The sequence below is a fragment of the Salvelinus alpinus genome, chromosome 34 (assembly GCF_045679555.1).
Source record: "Salvelinus alpinus chromosome 34, SLU_Salpinus.1, whole genome shotgun sequence".
NCBI lineage: Eukaryota > Metazoa > Chordata > Actinopteri > Salmoniformes > Salmonidae > Salvelinus > Salvelinus alpinus.
The window spans coordinates 9474851-9498426 of record NC_092119.1 but is presented as its reverse complement, the minus strand read 5'-3'; positions in this window follow the sequence as shown (position 1 = coordinate 9498426).

Here is a 23576-nt window from a genome sequence, read left to right as displayed (position 1 = left end):
ATAAAGGAGACATCTACACCCCCACTACCACTATCAGATTAGAGTCATAAAGGAGACATCAGATTAGAGTCATAAAGGAGACTAGATATCTACCACCCCACTACCACTATCAGATTAGAGCCATAAAGGAGACATCTACCCCCCACTACCACTATCAGATTAGAGCCATAAAGGAGACTAGGTATCTACAACCCCACTACCACTATCAGATTTAAGCCATAAAGGAGACTAAACATCTACCGCCCCACTACCACTATCAGTTTAGAGCCATAAAGGAGAGATCTACCACCCCACTACGACTATCAGATTAGAGTCAATAATGAGCCTAGAAATCTACCTCCCCACTACCACTATCAGATTAGAGCCATAAAGGAGACATCTACCACCCCACTACCACTATCAGATTAGAGCCATAAAGGAGACTAGGTATCTACAACCCCTCTACCACTATCAGATTAGAGCCATAAAGGAGACATCTATCACCCCACTACCACTATCAGATTAGAGCCATAAAGGAGACATCTACCACCCCACTACCACTATCAGATTAGAGCCATAAAGGAGACTAGGTATCTACAACCCCTCTACCACTATCAGATTTAAGCCATAAAGGAGACTAGACATCTACCACTACCACTATCAGATTAGAGCCATAAAGGAGACATCTACCACCCCACTACCACTATCAGATTAGAGCCATAAAGGAGCCATCTACCACCCCACTACCACTATCAGATTAGAGCCAGAAAGGAGACATCTACCACTATCAGATTAGAGCCATAAAGGAGCTATCTACCACCCCACTACCACTATCAGATTAGAGCCATAAAGGAGACTAGACATCTACCACCCCACTACCACTATCAGATTAGAGCCATAAAGGAGACATCTACCACCCCACTACCACTATCAGATTACAGCCATAAAGGAGCCATCTACCACCCCACTACCACTATCAGATTAGAGACATAAAGGAGACATCTACCACTATCAGATTAGAGCCATAAAGGAGCCATCTACCACCCCACTACCACTATCAGATTAGAGTCATAAAGGAGACTAGACATCTACCACCCCACTACCACTATCAGATTAGAGTCATAAAGGAGTCATCTACCACCCCACTACAACTATCAGATTAGAGTCATAAAGGAGACATCTACCACCCCCTACCACTATCAGATTAGAGCCATAAAGGAGACTAGGTATCTACCACCCCACTACCACTATCGGATTAGAGCCATAAAGGAGACATCTACCACCCCACTACCACTATCAGATTAGAGCCATAAAGGAGACATCTACCACCCCCAGTACCACTATCAGATTAGAGTCATAAAGGAGTCATCTACCACCCCACTACCACTATCAGATTAGAGCCATAAAGGAGTTATCTACCACCCCACTACCACTATCAGATTAGAGACATAAAGGAGACATCTACCACCTCACTACCACTATCAGATTAGAGCCATAAAGGAGACTAGACATCTACCACCCCACTACCACTATCAGATTAGAGAAATAAAGGAGACATTTACCACTATCAGATTAGAGCCATAAAGGAGACATCTACCACCCCACTACCACTATCAGATTAGAGCCATAAAGGAGTCATCTACCACCCCATTACCACTATCAGATAAGAGCCATAAAGGAGACATCTACACCCCCACTACCACTATCAGATTAGAGTCATAAAGGAGACATCAGATTAGAGTCATAAAGGAGACTAGATATCTACCACCCCACTACCACTATCAGATTAGAGCCATAAAGGAGACATCTACCCCCCACTACCACTATCAGATTAGAGCCATAAAGGAGACTAGGTATCTACAACCCCACTACCACTATCAGATTTAAGCCATAAAGGAGACTAAACATCTACCGCCCCACTACCACTATCAGTTTAGAGCCATAAAGGAGAGATCTACCACCCCACTACGACTATCAGATTAGAGTCAATAATGAGCCTAGAAATCTACCTCCCCACTACCACTATCAGATTAGAGCCATAAAGGAGACATCTACCACCCCACTACCACTATCAGATTAGAGCCATAAAGGAGACTAGGTATCTACAACCCCTCTACCACTATCAGATTAGAGCCATAAAGGAGACATCTATCACCCCACTACCACTATCAGATTAGAGCCATAAAGGAGACATCTATCACCCCAATACCACTATCAGATTAGAGCCATAAAGGAGACTAGACATCTCCCACCCCACTACCACTATCAGATTAGAGTCATAAAGGATACTAGATATCTACCACCCCACTACCACTATCAGATTAGAGCCATAAAGGAGACATCTACCACCCCACTACCACTATCAGATTAGAGCCATAAAGTAGACTAGACATCTACCACCCCACTACCACCATCAGATTAGAGCCATGAAGGAGACTAGGTATCTACCACCCCACTACCACTATCAGATTAGAGCCATAAAGAGAACATCTACCACCCCACTACCACTATCAGATTAGAGTCATAAAGGAGACATCTACCACTATCAGATTAGAGCCATAAAGGAGACATCTATCACCCCACTACCACTATCAGATTAGAGCCATAAAGGAGACATCTACCACCCCAATACCACTATCAGATTAGAGCCATAAAGGAGTCTAGACATCTCCCACCCCACTACCACTATCAGATTAGAGTCATAAAGGATACTAGATATCTACCACCCCACTACCACTATCAGATTAGAGCCATAAAGGAGACATCTACCACCCCACTACCACTATCAGATTAGAGCCATAAAGGAGACTAGGTATCTACAACCCCACTACCACTATCAGATTTAAGCCATAAAGGAGTCATCTACCACCCCACTACCACTATCAGATTAGAGCCATAAAGGAGACATCTATCACCCCACTACCACTATCAGATTAGAGCCATAAAGGAGACTAGACATCTACCACCCCACTACCACTATCAGATTAGAGCCATAAAGGAGACTAGACATCTACCACCCCACTACCACTATCAGATTAGAGCCATAATGGATACTAGATATCTACCACCCCACTACAACTATCAGATTAGAGCCATAAAGGAGATATCTACCACCCCACTACCACTATCAGATTAGAGCCATAAAGGAGACTAGGTATCTACAACCCCACTACCACTATCAGATTTAAGCCATAAAGGAGTCATCTACCACCCCACTACCACTATCAGATTAGAGTCATAAAGGAGTCATCTACCACCCCACTACCACTATCAGATTAGAGTCATAAAGGAGTCATCTACCACCCCACTACAACTATCAGATTAGAGTCATAAAGGAGACATCTACCACCCCCTACCACTATCAGATTAGAGCCATAAAGGAGACTAGGTATCTACCACCCCACTACCACTATCGGATTAGAGCCATAAAGGAGACATCTACCACCCCACTACCACTATCAGATTAGAGCCATAAAGGAGACATCTACCCCCCACTACCACTATCAGATTAGAGCCATAAAGGAGACTAGGTATCTACAACCCCACTACCACTATCAGTTTAGAGCCATAAAGGAGAGATCTACCACCCCACTACGACTATCAGATTAGAGTCAATAAGGAGCCTAGAAATCTACCTCCCCACTACCACTATCAGATTAGAGCCATAAAGGAGACATCTACCACCCCACTACCACTATCAGATTAGAGCCATAAAGGAGACTAGGTATCTACAACCCCTCTACCACTATCAGATTTAAGCCATAAAGGAGACTAGACATCTACCACTACCACTATCAGATTAGAGCCATAAAGGAGACATCTACCACCCCACTACCACTATCAGATTAGAGCCATAAAGGAGCCATCTACCACCCCACTACCACTATCAGATTAGAGCCAGAAAGGAGACATCTACCACTATCAGATTAGAGCCATAAAGGAGCTATCTACCACCCCACTACCACTATCAGATTAGAGCCATAAAGGAGACTAGACATCTACCACCCCACTACCACTATCAGATTAGAGCCATAAAGGAGACATCTACCACCCCACTACCACTATCAGATTAGAGCCATAAAGGAGACATCTACCCCCCACTACCACTATCAGATTAGAGCCATAAAGGAGACTAGGTATCTACAACCCCACTACCACTATCAGTTTAGAGCCATAAAGGAGAGATCTACCACCCCACTACGACTATCAGATTAGAGTCAATAAGGAGCCTAGAAATCTACCTCCCCACTACCACTATCAGATTAGAGCCATAAAGGAGACATCTACCACCCCACTACGACTATCAGATTAGAGTCAATAAGGAGCCTAGAAATCTACCTCCCCACTACCACTATCAGATTAGAGCCATAAAGGAGACATCTACCACCCCACTACCACTATCAGATTAGAGCCATAAAGGAGACTAGGTATCTACAACCCCTCTACCACTATCAGATTTAAGCCATAAAGGAGACTAGACATCTACCACTACCACTATCAGATTAGAGCCATAAAGGAGACATCTACCACCCCACTACCACTATCAGATTAGAGCCATAAAGGAGCCATCTACCACCCCACTACCACTATCAGATTAGAGCCAGAAAGGAGACATCTACCACTATCAGATTAGAGCCATAAAGGAGCTATCTACCACCCCACTACCACTATCAGATTAGAGCCATAAAGGAGACTAGACATCTACCACCCCACTACCACTATCAGATTAGAGCCATAAAGGAGACATCTACCACCCCACTACCACTATCAGATTACAGCCATAAAGGAGCCATCTACCACCCCACTACCACTATCAGATTAGAGACATAAAGGAGACATCTACCACTATCAGATTAGAGCCATAAAGGAGCCATCTACCACCCCACTACCACTATCAGATTAGAGTCATAAAGGAGACTAGACATCTACCACCCCACTACCACTATCAGATTAGAGTCATAAAGGAGTCATCTACCACCCCACTACAACTATCAGATTAGAGTCATAAAGGAGACATCTACCACCCCCTACCACTATCAGATTAGAGCCATAAAGGAGACTAGGTATCTACCACCCCACTACCACTATCGGATTAGAGCCATAAAGGAGACATCTACCACCCCACTACCACTATCAGATTAGAGCCATAAAGGAGACATCTACCACCCCCAGTACCACTATCAGATTAGAGTCATAAAGGAGACATCTACCACCCCACTACCACTATCAGATTAGAGCCATAAAGGAGTTATCTACCACCCCACTACCACTATCAGATTAGAGACATAAAGGAGACATCTACCACCTCACTACCACTATCAGATTAGAGCCATAAAGGAGACTAGACATCTACCACCCCACTACCACTATCAGATTAGAGAAATAAAGGAGACATTTACCACTATCAGATTAGAGCCATAAAGGAGACATCTACCACCCCACTACCACTATCAGATTAGAGCCATAAAGGAGTCATCTACCACCCCATTACCACTATCAGATAAGAGCCATAAAGGAGACATCTACACCCCCACTACCACTATCAGATTAGAGTCATAAAGGAGACATCAGATTAGAGTCATAAAGGAGACTAGATATCTACCACCCCACTACCACTATCAGATTAGAGCCATAAAGGAGACATCTACCCCCCACTACCACTATCAGATTAGAGCCATAAAGGAGACTAGGTATCTACAACCCCACTACCACTATCAGATTTAAGCCATAAAGGAGACTAAACATCTACCGCCCCACTACCACTATCAGTTTAGAGCCATAAAGGAGAGATCTACCACCCCACTACGACTATCAGATTAGAGTCAATAATGAGCCTAGAAATCTACCTCCCCACTACCACTATCAGATTAGAGCCATAAAGGAGACATCTACCACCCCACTACCACTATCAGATTAGAGCCATAAAGGAGACTAGGTATCTACAACCCCTCTACCACTATCAGATTAGAGCCATAAAGGAGACATCTATCACCCCACTACCACTATCAGATTAGAGCCATAAAGGAGACATCTATCACCCCAATACCACTATCAGATTAGAGCCATAAAGGAGACTAGACATCTCCCACCCCACTACCACTATCAGATTAGAGTCATAAAGGATACTAGATATCTACCACCCCACTACCACTATCAGATTAGAGCCATAAAGGAGACATCTACCACCCCACTACCACTATCAGATTAGAGCCATAAAGTAGACTAGACATCTACCACCCCACTACCACCATCAGATTAGAGCCATGAAGGAGACATCTACCACCCCACTACCACTATCAGATTAGAGCCATAAAGAGAACATCTACCACCCCACTACCACTATCAGATTAGAGTCATAAAGGAGACATCTACCACTATCAGATTAGAGCCATAAAGGAGACATCTATCACCCCACTACCACTATCAGATTAGAGCCATAAAGGAGACATCTACCACCCCAATACCACTATCAGATTAGAGCCATAAAGGAGTCTAGACATCTCCCACCCCACTACCACTATCAGATTAGAGTCATAAAGGATACTAGATATCTACCACCCCACTACCACTATCAGATTAGAGCCATAAAGGAGACATCTACCACCCCACTACCACTATCAGATTAGAGCCATAAAGGAGACTAGGTATCTACAACCCCACTACCACTATCAGATTTAAGCCATAAAGGAGTCATCTACCACCCCACTACCACTATCAGATTAGAGCCATAAAGGAGACATCTATCACCCCACTACCACTATCAGATTAGAGCCATAAAGGAGACATCTACCACCCCAATACCACTATCAGATTAGAGCCATAAAGGAGACTAGACATCTCCCACCCCACTACCACTATCAGATTAGAGTCATAAAGGATACTAGATATCTACCACCCCACTACAACTATCAGATTAGAGCCATAAAGGAGATATCTACCACCCCACTACCACTATCAGATTAGAGCCATAAAGGAGACTAGGTATCTACAACCCCACTACCACTATCAGATTTAAGCCATAAAGGAGTCATCTACCACCCCACTACCACTATCAGATTAGAGTCATAAAGGAGTCATCTACCACCCCACTACCACTATCAGATTAGAGTCATAAAGGAGTCATCTACCACCCCACTACAACTATCAGATTAGAGTCATAAAGGAGACATCTACCACCCCCTACCACTATCAGATTAGAGCCATAAAGGAGACTAGGTATCTACCACCCCACTACCACTATCGGATTAGAGCCATAAAGGAGACATCTACCACCCCACTACCACTATCAGATTAGAGCCATAAAGGAGACATCTACCACCCCCAGTACCACTATCAGATTAGAGTCATAAAGGAGACATCTACCACCCCACTACCACTATCAGATTAGAGCCATAAAGGAGTTATCTACCACCCCACTACCACTATCAGATTAGAGACATAAAGGAGACATCTACCACCTCACTACCACTATCAGATTAGAGCCATAAAGGAGACTAGACATCTACCACCCCACTACCACTATCAGATTAGAGAAATAAAGGAGACATCTACCACTATCAGATTAGAGCCATAAAGGAGACATCTACCACCCCACTACCACTATCAGATTAGAGCCATAAAGGAGTCATATACCACCCCATTACCACTATCAGATTAGAGCCATAAAGGAGACATCTACACCCCCACTACCACTATCAGATTAGAGTCATAAAGGAGTCATCAGATTAGAGTCATAAAGGAGACTAGATATCTACCACCCCACTACCACTATCAGATTAGAGCCATAAAGGAGACATCTACCCCCCACTACCACTATCAGATTAGAGCCATAAAGGAGACTAGGTATCTACAACCCCACTACCACTATCAGATTTAAGCCATAAAGGAGACTAAACATCTACCGCCCCACTACCACTATCAGTTTAGAGCCATAAAGGAGAGATCTACCACCCCACTACGACTATCAGATTAGAGTCAATAATGAGCCTAGAAATCTACCTCCCCACTACCACTATCAGATTAGAGCCATAAAGGAGACATCTACCACCCCACTACCACTATCAGATTAGAGCCATAAAGGAGACTAGGTATCTACAACCCCTCTACCACTATCAGATTAGAGCCATAAAGGAGATATCTATCACCCCACTACCACTATCAGATTAGAGCCATAAAGGAGACATCTATCACCCCACTACCACTATCAGATTAGAGCCATAAAGGAGACTAGACATCTCCCACCCCACTACCACTATCAGATTAGAGCCATAAAGGATACTAGATATCTACCACCCCACTACCACTATCAGATTAGAGCCATAAAGGAGACATCTACCACCCCACTACCACTATCAGATTAGAGCCATAAAGGAGACTAGGTATCTACAACCCCACTACCACTATCAGATTTAAGCCATAAAGGAGTCATCTACCACCCCACTACCACTATCAGATTAGAGTCATAAAGGAGTCATCTACCACCCCACTACCACTATCAGATTAGAGTCATAAAGGAGTCATCTACCACCCCACTACAACTATCAGATTAGAGTCATAAAGGAGACATCTACCACCCCCTACCACTATCAGATTAGAGCCATAAAGGAGACTAGGTATCTACCACCCCACTACCACTATCGGATTAGAGCCATAAAGGAGACATCTACCACCCCACTAACACTATCAGATTAGAGCCATAAAGGAGACATCTACCACCCCCAGTACCACTATCAGATTAGAGTCATAAAGGAGCCATCTACCACCCTACTACCACTATCAGATTAGAGCCATAAAGGAGACATCTACCACCCCCAGTACCACTATCAGATTAGAGTCATAAAGGAGTTATCTACCACCCCACTACCACTATCAGATTAGAGACATAAAGGAGACATCTACCACTATCAGATTAGAGCCATAAAGGAGACATCTACCACCCCACTACCACTATCCGATTAGAGCCATAAAGGAGTCATCTACCACCCCATTACCACTATCAGATTAGAGCCATAAAGGAGACATCTACAACACCACTACCACTATCAGATTAGAGTCATAAAGGAGACATCAGATTAGAGTCATAAAGGAGACTAGATATCTACCACCCCACTACCACTATCAGATTAGAGCCATAAAGGAGACATCTACCCCCCACTACCACTATCAGATTAGAGCCATAAAGGAGACTAGGTATCTACAACCCCACTACCACTATCAGTTTAGAGCCATAAAGGAGAGATCTACCACCCCACTACGACTATCAGATTAGAGTCAATAAGGAGCCTAGAAATCTACCTCCCCACTACCACTATCAGATTAGAGCCATAAAGGAGACATCTACCACCCCACTACCACTATCAGATTAGAGCCATAAAGGAGACTAGGTATCTACAACCCCTCTACCACTATCAGATTTAAGCCATAAAGGAGACTAGACATCTACCACTACCACTATCAGATTAGAGCCATAAAGGAGACATCTACCACCCCACTACCACTATCAGATTAGAGCCATAAAGGAGCCATCTACCACCCCACTACCACTATCAGATTAGAGCCAGAAAGGAGACATCTACCACTATCAGATTAGAGCCATAAAGGAGCTATCTACCACCCCACTACCACTATCAGATTAGAGCCATAAAGGAGACTAGACATCTACCACCCCACTACCACTATCAGATTAGAGCCATAAAGGAGACATCTACCACCCCACTACCACTATCAGATTACAGCCATAAAGGAGCCATCTACCACCCCACTACCACTATGAGATTAGAGACATAAAGGAGACATCTACCACTATCAGATTAGAGCCATAAAGGAGCCATCTACCACCCCACTACCACTATCAGATTAGAGTCATAAAGGAGACTAGACATCTACCACCCCACTACCACTATCAGATTAGAGCCATAAAGGAGACTAGACATCTACCACCCCACTACCACTATCAGATTAGAGCCATAAAGGAGACATCTACCACCCCACTACCACTATCAGATTACAGCCATAAAGGAGCCATCTACCACCCCACTACCACTATCAGATTAGAGACATAAAGGAGACATCTACCACTATCAGATTAGAGCCATAAAGGAGCCATCTACCACCCCACTACCACTATCAGATTAGAGCCATAAAGGAGACTAGACATCTACCACCCCACTACCACTATCAGATTAGAGTCATAAAGGAGACTAGATATCTACCACCCCACTACCACTACCAGATTAGAGCCATAAAGCAGATTAGACATCTACCACCCCACTACAACTATCAGATTAGAGCCATAAAGGAGACATCTACCACCCCACTACCACTATCAGATTAGAGTCATAAAGGAGACTAGACATCTACCACCCCACTACCACTATCAGATTTAAGCCATAAAGGAGACTAGACATCTACCACCCCACTACCACTATCAGATTAGAGTCATAAAGGAGACTAGATATCTACCACCCCACTACCACTATCAGATTAGAGCCATAAAGGAGAAATCTACCACCCCACTACAACTATCAGATTAGAGCCATAAAGGAGACTAGGTATCTACAACCCCACTACCACTATCAGATTTAAGCCATAAAGGAGACTACACATCTACCACCCCACTACCACTATCAGACTAGAGCCATAAAGGAGACATCTACCACCCCACTACCACTATCAGATTAGAGCCATAAAGGAGACATCTACCACTATCAGATTAGAGCCATAATGGAGACATCTACCACCCCACTACCACTATCAGTTTAGAGCCATAAAGGAGAGATCTACCACCCCACTACGACTATCAGATTAGAGTCAATAAGGAGCCTAGAAATCTACCTCCCCACTACCACTATCAGATTAGAGCCATAAAGGAGACATCTACCACCCCACTACCACTATCAGATTAGAGCCATAAAGGAGACTAGGTATCTACAACCCCTCTACCACTATCAGATTTAAGCCATAAAGGAGACTAGACATCTACCACTACCACTATCAGATTAGAGCCATAAAGGAGACATCTACCACCCCACTACCACTATCAGATTAGAGCCATAAAGGAGCCATCTACCACCCCACTACCACTATCAGATTAGAGCCAGAAAGGAGACATCTACCACTATCAGATTAGAGCCATAAAGGAGCTATCTACCACCCCACTACCACTATCAGATTAGAGCCATAAAGGAGACTAGACATCTACCACCCCACTACCACTATCAGATTAGAGCCATAAAGGAGACATCTACCACCCCACTACCACTATCAGATTACAGCCATAAAGGAGCCATCTACCACCCCACTACCACTATCAGATTAGAGACATAAAGGAGACATCTACCACTATCAGATTAGAGCCATAAAGGAGCCATCTACCACCCCACTACCACTATCAGATTAGAGCCATAAAGGAGACTAGACATCTACCACCCCACTACCACTATCAGATTAGAGCCATAAAGGAGACTAGACATCTACCACCCCACTACCACTATCAGATTAGAGCCATAAAGGAGACATCTACCACCCCACTACCACTATCAGATTACAGCCATAAAGGAGCCATCTACCACCCCACTACCACTATCAGATTAGCGACATAAAGGAGACATCTACCACTATCAGATTAGAGCCATAAAGGAGCCATCTACCACCCCACTACCACTATCAGATTAGAGCCATAAAGGAGACTAGACATCTACCACCCCACTACCACTATCAGATTAGAGTCATAAAGGAGACTAGATATCTACCACCCCACTACCACTACCAGATTAGAGCCATAAAGCAGATTAGACATCTACCACCCCACTACAACTATCAGATTAGAGCCATAAAGGAGACATCTACCACCCCACTACCACTATCAGATTAGAGTCATAAAGGAGACTAGACATCTACCACCCCACTACCACTATCAGATTTAAGCCATAAAGGAGACTAGACATCTACCACCCCACTACCACTATCAGATTAGAGTCATAAAGGAGACTAGATATCTACCACCCCACTACCACTATCAGATTAGAGCCATAAAGGAGAAATCTACCACCCCACTACAACTATCAGATTAGAGCCATAAAGGAGACTAGGTATCTACAACCCCACTACCACTATCAGATTTAAGCCATAAAGGAGACTACACATCTACCACCCCACTACCACTATCAGACTAGAGCCATAAAGGAGACATCTACCACCCCACTACCACTATCAGATTAGAGCCATAAAGGAGACATCTACCACTATCAGATTAGAGCCATAATGGAGACATCTACCACCCCACTACCACTATCAGTTTAGAGCCATAAAGGAGAGATCTACCACCCCACTACGACTATCAGATTAGAGTCAATAAGGAGCCTAGAAATCTACCTCCCCACTACCACTATCAGATTAGAGCCATAAAGGAGACATCTACCACCCCACTACCACTATCAGATTAGAGCCATAAAGGAGACTAGGTATCTACAACCCCTCTACCACTATCAGATTTAAGCCATAAAGGAGACTAGACATCTACCACTACCACTATCAGATTAGAGCCATAAAGGAGACATCTACCACCCCACTACCACTATCAGATTAGAGCCATAAAGGAGCCATCTACCACCCCACTACCACTATCAGATTAGAGCCAGAAAGGAGACATCTACCACTATCAGATTAGAGCCATAAAGGAGCTATCTACCACCCCACTACCACTATCAGATTAGAGCCATAAAGGAGACTAGACATCTACCACCCCACTACCACTATCAGATTAGAGCCATAAAGGAGACATCTACCACCCCACTACCACTATCAGATTACAGCCATAAAGGAGCCATCTACCACCCCACTACCACTATCAGATTAGAGACATAAAGGAGACATCTACCACTATCAGATTAGAGCCATAAAGGAGCCATCTACCACCCCACTACCACTATCAGATTAGAGCCATAAAGGAGACTAGACATCTACCACCCCACTACCACTATCAGATTAGAGCCATAAAGGAGACTAGACATCTACCACCCCACTACCACTATCAGATTAGAGCCATAAAGGAGACATCTACCACCCCACTACCACTATCAGATTACAGCCATAAAGGAGCCATCTACCACCCCACTACCACTATCAGATTAGAGACATAAAGGAGACATCTACCACTATCAGATTAGAGCCATAAAGGAGCCATCTACCACCCCACTACCACTATCAGATTAGAGCCATAAAGGAGACTAGACATCTACCACCCCACTACCACTATCAGATTAGAGTCATAAAGGAGACTAGATATCTACCACCCCACTACCACTACCAGATTAGAGCCATAAAGCAGATTAGACATCTACCACCCCACTACAACTATCAGATTAGAGCCATAAAGGAGACATCTACCACCCCACTACCACTATCAGATTAGAGTCATAAAGGAGACTAGACATCTACCACCCCACTACCACTATCAGATTTAAGCCATAAAGGAGACTAGACATCTACCACCCCACTACCACTATCAGATTAGAGTCATAAAGGAGACTAGATATCTACCACCCCACTACCACTATCAGATTAGAGCCATAAAGGAGAAATCTACCACCCCACTACAACTATCAGATTAGAGCCATAAAGGAGACTAGGTATCTACAACCCCACTACCACTATCAGATTTAAGCCATAAAGGAGACTACACATCTACCACCCCACTACCACTATCAGACTAGAGCCATAAAGGAGACATCTACCACCCCACTACCACTATCAGATTAGAGCCATAAAGGAGACATCTACCACTATCAGATTAGAGCCATAATGGAGACATCTACCACCCCACTACCACTATCAGTTTAGAGCCATAAAGGAGAGATCTACCACCCCACTACGACTATCAGATTAGAGTCAATAAGGAGCCTAGAAATCTACCTCCCCACTACCACTATCAGATTAGAGCCATAAAGGAGACATCTACCACCCCACTACCACTATCAGATTAGAGCCATAAAGGAGACTAGGTATCTACAACCCCTCTACCACTATCAGATTTAAGCCATAAAGGAGACTAGACATCTACCACTACCACTATCAGATTAGAGCCATAAAGGAGACATCTACCACCCCACTACCACTATCAGATTAGAGCCATAAAGGAGCCATCTACCACCCCACTACCACTATCAGATTAGAGCCAGAAAGGAGACATCTACCACTATCAGATTAGAGCCATAAAGGAGCTACTACCACCCCACTACCACTATCAGATTAGAGCCATAAAGGAGACTAGACATCTACCACCCCACTACCACTATCAGATTAGAGCCATAAAGGAGACATCTACCACCTCACTACCACTATCAGATTACAGCCATAAAGGAGCCATCTACCACCCCACTACCACTATCAGATTAGAGACATAAAGGAGACATCTACCACTATCAGATTAGAGCCATAAAGGAGCCATCTACCACCCCACTACCACTATCAGATTAGAGCCATAAAGGAGACTAGACATCTACCACCCCACTACCACTATCAGATTAGAGCCATAAAGGAGACTAGACATCTACCACCCCACTACCACTATCAGATTAGAGCCATAAAGGAGACATCTACCACCCCACTACAACTATCAGATTAGAGCCATAAAGGAGACTAGGTATCTACAACCCCACTACCACTATCAGATTTAAGCCATAAAGGAGACTACACATCTACCACCCCACTACCACTATCAGACTAGAGCCATAAAGGAGACATCTACCACCCAACTACCACTATCAGATTAGAGCCATAAAGGAGACATCTACCACTATCAGATTAGAGCCATAATGGAGACATCTACCACCCCACTACCACTATCAGTTTAGAGCCATAAAGGAGAGATCTACCACCCCACTACGACTATCAGATTAGAGTCAATAAGGAGCCTAGAAATCTACCTCCCCACTACCACTATCAGATTAGAGCCATAAAGGAGACATCTACCACCCCACTACCACTATCAGATTAGAGCCATAAAGGAGACTAGGTATCTACAACCCCTCTACCACTATCAGATTTAAGCCATAAAGGAGACTAGACATCTACCACTACCACTATCAGATTAGAGCCATAAAGGAGACATCTACCACCCCACTACCACTATCAGATTAGAGCCATAAAGGAGCCATCTACCACCCCACTACCACTATCAGATTAGAGCCAGAAAGGAGACATCTACCACTATCAGATTAGAGCCATAAAGGAGCTATCTACCACCCCACTACCACTATCAGATTAGAGCCATAAAGGAGACTAGACATCTACCACCCCACTACCACTATCAGATTAGAGCCATAAAGGAGACATCTACCACCCCACTACCACTATCAGATTACAGCCATAAAGGAGCCATCTACCACCCCACTACCACTATCAGATTAGAGACATAAAGGAGACATCTACCACTATCAGATTAGAGCCATAAAGGAGCCATCTACCACCCCACTACCACTATCAGATTAGAGCCATAAAGGAGACTAGACATCTACCACCCCACTACCACTATCAGATTAGAGTCATAAAGGAGACTAGATATCTACCACCCCACTACCACTACCAGATTAGAGCCATAAAGCAGATTAGACATCTACCACCCCACTACAACTATCAGATTAGAGCCATAAAGGAGACATCTACCACCCCACTACCACTATCAGATTTAAGCCATAAAGGAGACTAGACATCTACCACCCCACTACCACTATCAGATTAGAGTCATAAAGGAGACTAGATATCTACCACCCCACTACCACTATCAGATTAGAGCCATAAAGGAGAAATCTACCACCCCACTACAACTATCAGATTAGAGCCATAAAGGAGACTAGGTATCTACAACCCCACTACCACTATCAGATTTAAGCCATAAAGGAGACTACACATCTACCACCCCACTACCACTATCAGACTAGAGCCATAAAGGAGACATCTACCACCCCACTACCACTATCAGATTAGAACCATAAAGGAGACATCTACCACTATCAGATTAGAGCCATAATGGAGACATCTACCACCCCACTACCACTATCAGTTTAGAGCCATAAAGGAGAGATCTACCACCCCACTACGACTATCAGATTAGAGTCAATAAGGAGCCTAGAAATCTACCTCCCCACTACCACTATCAGATTAGAGCCATAAAGGAGACATCTACCACCCCACTACCACTATCAGATTAGAGCCATAAAGGAGACTAGGTATCTACAACCCCTCTACCACTATCAGATTTAAGCCATAAAGGAGACTAGACATCTACCACTACCACTATCAGATTAGAGCCATAAAGGAGACATCTACCACCCCACTACCACTATCAGATTAGAGCCATAAAGGAGCCATCTACCACCCCACTACCACTATCAGATTAGAGCCAGAAAGGAGACCATAAATGAGCTATCTACCACCCCACTACCACTATCAGATTAGAGCCATAAAGGAGACTAGACATCTACCACCCCACTACCACTATCAGATTAGAGCCATAAAGGAGACATCTACCACCTCACTACCACTATCAGATTACAGCCATAAAGGAGCCATCTACCACCCCACTACCACTATCAGATTAGAGACATAAAGGAGACATCTACCACTATCAGATTAGAGCCATAAAGGAGCCATCTACCACCCCACTACCACTATCAGATTAGAGCCATAAAGGAGACTAGACATCTACCACCCCACTACCACTATCAGATTAGAGCCATAAAGGAGACTAGACATCTACCACCCCACTACCACTATCAGATTAGAGCCATAAAGGAGACATCTACCACCCCACTACCACTATCAGATTACAGCCATAAAGGAGCCATCTACCACCCCACTACCACTATCAGATTAGAGACATAAAGGAGACATCTACCACTATCAGATTAGAGCCATAAAGGAGCCATCTACCACCCCACTACCACTATCAGATTAGAGCCATAAAGGAGACTAGACATCTACCACCCCACTACCACTACCAGATTAGAGCCGTAAAGCAGATTAGACATCTACCACCCCACTACAACTATCAGATTAGAGCCATAAAGGAGACATCTACCTCCCCACTACCACTATCAGATTAGAGTCATAAAGGAGACTAGACATCTACCACCCCACTACCACTATCAGATTTAAGCCATAAAGGAGACTAGACATCTACCACCCCACTACCACTATCAGATTAGAGTCATAAAGGAGACTAGATATCTACCACCCCACTACCACTATCAGATTAGAGCCATAAAGGAGAAATCTACCACCCCACTACAACTATCAGATTAGAGCCATAAAGGAGACTAGGTATCTACAACCCCACTACCACTATCAGATTTAAGCCATAAAGGAGACTACACATCTACCACCCCACTACCACTATCAGACTAGAGCCATAAAGGAGACATCTACCACCCCACTACCACTATCAGATTAGAGCCATAAAGGAGACATCTACCACTATCAGATTAGAGCCATAATGGAGACATCTACCACCCCACTACCACTATCAGATTAGAGCCATAAAGGAGACATCTACCACCCCCAGTACCACTATCAGATTAGAGTCATAAAGGAGACATCTACCACCCCACTACCACTATCAGATTAGAGCCATAAAGGACACATCTACCACCCCCAGTACCACTATCAGATTAGAGTCGTAAAGGAGACATCTACCACCCCACTACCACTATCAGATTATAGCCATAAAGGAGACATCGACCACCCCACTACCACTATCAGATTAGAGCCATAAAGTAGACTAGACATCTACCACCCCACTACCACCATCAGATTAGAGCCATGAAGGAGACATCTACCACCCCACTACCACTATCAGATTAGAGCCATAAAGAAGACATCTACCACCTCACTACCACTATCAGATTAGAGTCATAAAGGAGACATCTACCACTATCAGATTAGAGCCATAAAGGAGACATCTATCACCCCACTACCACTATCAGATTAGAGCCATAAAGGAGACATCTACCACCCCAATACCACTATCAGATTAGAGCCATAAAGGAGACTAGACATCTCCCACCCCACTACCACTATCAGATTAGAGTCATAAAGGATACTAGATATCTACCACCCCACTACCACTATCAGATTAGAGCCATAAAGGAGACATCTACCACCCCACTACCACTATCAGATTAGAGCCATAAAGGAGACTAGGTATCTACAACCCCACTACCACTATCAGATTTAAGCCATAAAGGAGTCATCTACCACCCCAATACCACTATCAGATTAGAGTCATAAAGGAGTCATCTACCACCCCACTACCACTATCAGATTAGAGTCATAAAGGAGTCATCTACCACCCCACTACAACTATCAGATTAGAGTCATAAAGGAGACATCTACCACCCCCTACCACTATCAGATTAGAGCCATAAAGGAGACTAGGTATCTACCACCCCACTACCACTATCGGATTAGAGCCATAAAGGAGACATCTACCACCCCACTACCACTATCAGATTAGAGCCATAAAGGAGACATCTACCACCCCCAGTACCACTATCAGATTAGAGTCATAAAGGAGACATCTAGCACCCCACTACCACTATCAGATTAGAGCCATAAAGGAGACATCTACCACCCCCAGTACCACTATCAGATTAGAGTCATAAAGGAGTTATCTACCACCCCACTACCACTATCAGATTAGAGACATAAAGGAGACATCTACCACCTCACTACCACATTCAGATTAGAGCCATAAAGGAGACTAGACATCTACCACCCCACTACCACTATCAGATTAGAGAAATAAAGGAGACATCTACCACTATCAGATTAGAGCCATAAAGGAGACATCTACCACCCCACTACCACTATCAGATTAGAGCAATAAAGGAGTCATCTACCACCCCATTACCACTATCAGATTAGAGCCATAAAGGAGACATCTACAACCCCACTACCACTATCAGATTAGAGTCATAAAGGAGACATCAGATTAGAGTCATAAAGGAGACTAGATATCTACCACCCCACTACCACTATCAGATTAGAGCCATAAAGGAGACATCTACCCCCCACTACCACTATCAGATTAGAGCCATAAAGGAGACTAGGTATCTACAACCCCACTACCACTATCAGATTTAAGCCATAAAGGAGACTAAACATCTACCACCCCACTACCACTATCAGTTTAGAGCCATAAAGGAGAGATCTACCACACCACTACGACTATCAGATTAGAGTCAATAAGGAGCCTAGAAATCTACCTCCCCACTACCACTATCAGATTAGAGCCATAAAGGAGACATCTACCACCCCACTACCACTATCAGATTAGAGCCATAAAGGAGACTAGGTATCTACAACCCCTCTACCACTATCAGATTAGAGCCATAAAGGAGACATCTATCACCCCACTACCACTATCAGATTAGAGCCATAAAGGAGACATCTATCACCCCAATACCACTATCAGATTAGAGCCATAAAGGAGACTAGACATCTCCCACCCCACTACCAGTATCAGATTAGAGTCATAAAGGATACTAGATATCTACCACCCCACTACCACTATCAGATTAGAGCCATAAAGGAGACATCTACCACCCCACTACCACTATCAGATTAGAGCCATAAAGGAGACTAGGTATCTACAACCCCACTACCACTATCAGATTTAAGCCATAAAGGAGTCATCTACCACCCCACTACCACTATCAGATTAGAGTCATAAAGGAGTCATCTACCACCCCACTACCACTATCAGATTAGAGTCATAAAGGAGTCATCTACCACCCCACTACAACTATCAGATTAGAGCCATAAAGGAGACTAGGTCTACCACCCCCTACCACTATCAGATTAGAGCCATAAAGGAGTCTAGGTATCTACCACCCCACTACCACTATCGGATTAGAGCCATAAAGGAGACATCTACCACCCCACTACCACTATCAGATTAGAGCCATAAAGGAGACATCTACCACCCCCAGTACCACTATCAGATTAGAGTCATAAAGGAGACATCTACCACCCCACTACCACTATCAGATTAGAGCCATAAAGGAGACATCTACCACCCCCAGTACCACTATCAGATTAGAGTCATAAAGGAGTTATCTACCACCCCACTACCACTATCAGATTAGAGACATAAAGGAGACATCTACCACCTCACTACCACTATCAGATTAGAGCCATAAAGGAGACTAGACATCTACCACCCCACTACCACTATCAGATTAGAGAAATAAAGGAGACATCTACCACTATCAGATTAGAGCCATAAAGGAGACATCTACCACCCCACTACCACTATCAGATTAGAGCCATAAAGGAGACATCTACCACCCCCAGTACCACTATCAGATTAGAGTCATAAAGGAGTTATCTACCACCCCACTACCACTATCAGATTAGAGACATAAAGGAGACATCTACCACCTCACTACCACTATCAGATTAGAGCCATAAAGGAGACTAGACATCTACCACCCCACTACCACTATCAGATTAGAGAAATAAAGGAGACATCTACCACTATCAGATTAGAGCCATAAAGGAGACATCTACCACCCCACTACCACTATCAGATTAGAGCCATAAAGGAGTCATCTACCACCCCATTACCACTATCAGATTAGAGCCATAAAGGAGACATCTACAACCCCACTACCACTATCAGATTAGAGTCATAAAGGAGACATCAGATTAGAGTCATAAAGGAGACTAGATATCTACCACCCCACTACCACTATCAGATTAGAGCCATAAAGGAGACATCTACCCCCCACTACCACTATCAGATTAGAGCCATAAAGGAGACTAGGTATCTACAACCCCACTACCACTATCAGATTTAAGCCATAAAGGAGACTAAACATCTACCACCCCACTACCACTATCAGTTTAGAGCCATAAAGGAGAGATCTACCACACCACTACGACTATCAGATTAGAGTCAATAAGGAGCCTAGAAATCTACCTCCCCACTACCACTATCAGATTAGAGCCATAAAGGAGACTAGGTATCTACAACCCCTCTACCACTATCAGATTAGAGCCATAAAGGAGACATCTACCACCCCACTACCACTATCAGATTAGAGCCATAAAGGAGACATCTACCACCCCACTACCACTATCAGATTAGAGCCATAAAGGAGACTAGGTATCTACAACCCCACTACCACTATCAGATTTAAGCCATAAAGGAGTCATCTACCACCCCACTACCACTATCAGATTAGAGTCATAAAGGAGTCATCTACCACCCCACTACCACTATCAGATTAGAGTCATAAAGGAGTCATCTACCACCCCACTACAACTATCAGATTAGAGTCATAAAGGAGACATCTACCACCCCCTACCACTATCAGATTAGAGCCATAAAGGAGACTAGGTATCTACCACCCCACTACCACTATCGGATTAGAGCCATAAAGTGGACATCTACCACCCCACTACCACTATCAGATTAGAGCCATAAAGGAGACATCTACCACCCCCAGTACCACTATCAGATTAGAGTCATAAAGGAGACATCTACCACCCCACTACCACTATCAGATTAGAGCCATAAAGGAGACATCTACCACCCCCAGTACCACTATCAGATTAGAGTCATAAAGGAGTTATCTACCACCCCACTACCACTATCAGATTAGAGACATAAAGGAGACATCTACCACCTCACTACCACTATCAGATTAGAGCCATAAAGGAGACTAGACATCTACCACCCCACTACCACTATCAGATTAGAGAAATAAAGGAGACATCTACCACTATCAGATTAGAGCCATAAAGGAGACATCTACCACCCCACTACCACTATCAGATTAGAGCCATAAAGGAGACATCTACCACCCCCAGTACCACTATCAGATTAGAGTCATAAAGGAGTTATCTACCACCCCACTACCACTATCAGATTAGAGACATAAAGGAGACATCTACCACCTCACTACCACTATCAGATTAGAGCCATAAAGGAGACTAGACATCTACCACCCCACTACCACTATCAGATTAGAGAAATAAAGGAGACATCTACCACTATCAGATTAGAGCCATGAAGGAGACATCTACCACCCCACTACCACTATCAGATTAGAGCCATAAGGGAGTCATCTACCACCCCATTACCACTATCAGATTAGAGCCATAAAGGAGACATCTACAACCCCACTACCACTATCAGATTAGAGTCATAAAGGAGCATTCAGATTAGAGTCATAAAGGAGACTAGATATCTACCACCCCACTACCACTATCAGATTAGAGCCATAAAGGAGACATCTACCCCCCACTACCACTATCAGATTAGAGCCATAAAGGAGACTAGGTATCTACAACCCCACTACCACTATCAGATTTAAGCCATAAAGGAGACTAAACATCTACCACCCCACTACCACTATCAGTTTAGAGCCATAAAGGAGAGATCTACCACCCCACTACGACTATCAGATTAGAGTCAATAAGGAGCCTAGAAATCTACCTCCCCACTACCACTATCAGATTAGAGCCATAAAGGAGACATCTACCACCCCACTACCACTATCAGATTAGAGCCATAAAGGAGACTAGGTATCTACAACCCCTCTACCACTATCAGATTTAAGCCATAAAGGAGACTAGACATCTACCACTACCACTATCAGATTAGAGCCATAAAGGAGACATCTACCACCCCACTAGCACTATCAGATTAGAGCCATAAAGGAGCCATCTACCACCCCACTACCACTATCAGATTAGAGCCATAAAGGAGACATCTACCACTATCAGATTAGAGCCATAAAGGAGCCATCTACCACCCCACTACCACTATCAGATTAGAGCCATAAAGGAGACTAGACATCTACCACCCCACTACCACTATCAGATTAGAGCCATAAAGGAGACATCTACCACCCCACTACCACTATCAGATTACAGCCATAAAGGAGCCATCTACCACCCCACTACCACTATCAGATTAGAGCCATAAAGGAGACATCTACCACTATCAGATTAGAGCCATAAAGGAGCCATCTACCACCCCACTACCACTATCAGATTAGAGCCATAAAGGAGACTAGACATCTACCACCCCACTACCACTATCAGATTAGAGCCATAAAGGAGACTAGACATCTACCACCCCACTACCACTATCAGATTAGAGTCATAAAGGAGACTAGATATCTACCACCCCACTACCACTACCAGATTAGAGCCATAAAGCAGATTAGACATCTACCACCCCACTACAACTATCAGATTAGAGCCATAAAGGAGAAATCTACCACCCCACTACCACTATCAGATTAGAGTCATAAAGGAGACTAGACATCTACCACCCCACTACCACTATCAGATTTAAGCCATAAAGGAGACTAGACATCTACCACCCCACTACCACTATCAGATTAGAGTCATAAAGGAGACATCTACCACCCCACTACCACTATCAGATTACAGCCATAAAGGAGCCATCTACCACCCCACTACCACTATCAGATTAGAGACATAAAGGAGACATCTACCACTATCAGATTAGAGCCATAAAGGAGCCATCTACCACCCCACTACCACTATCAGATTAGAGCCAT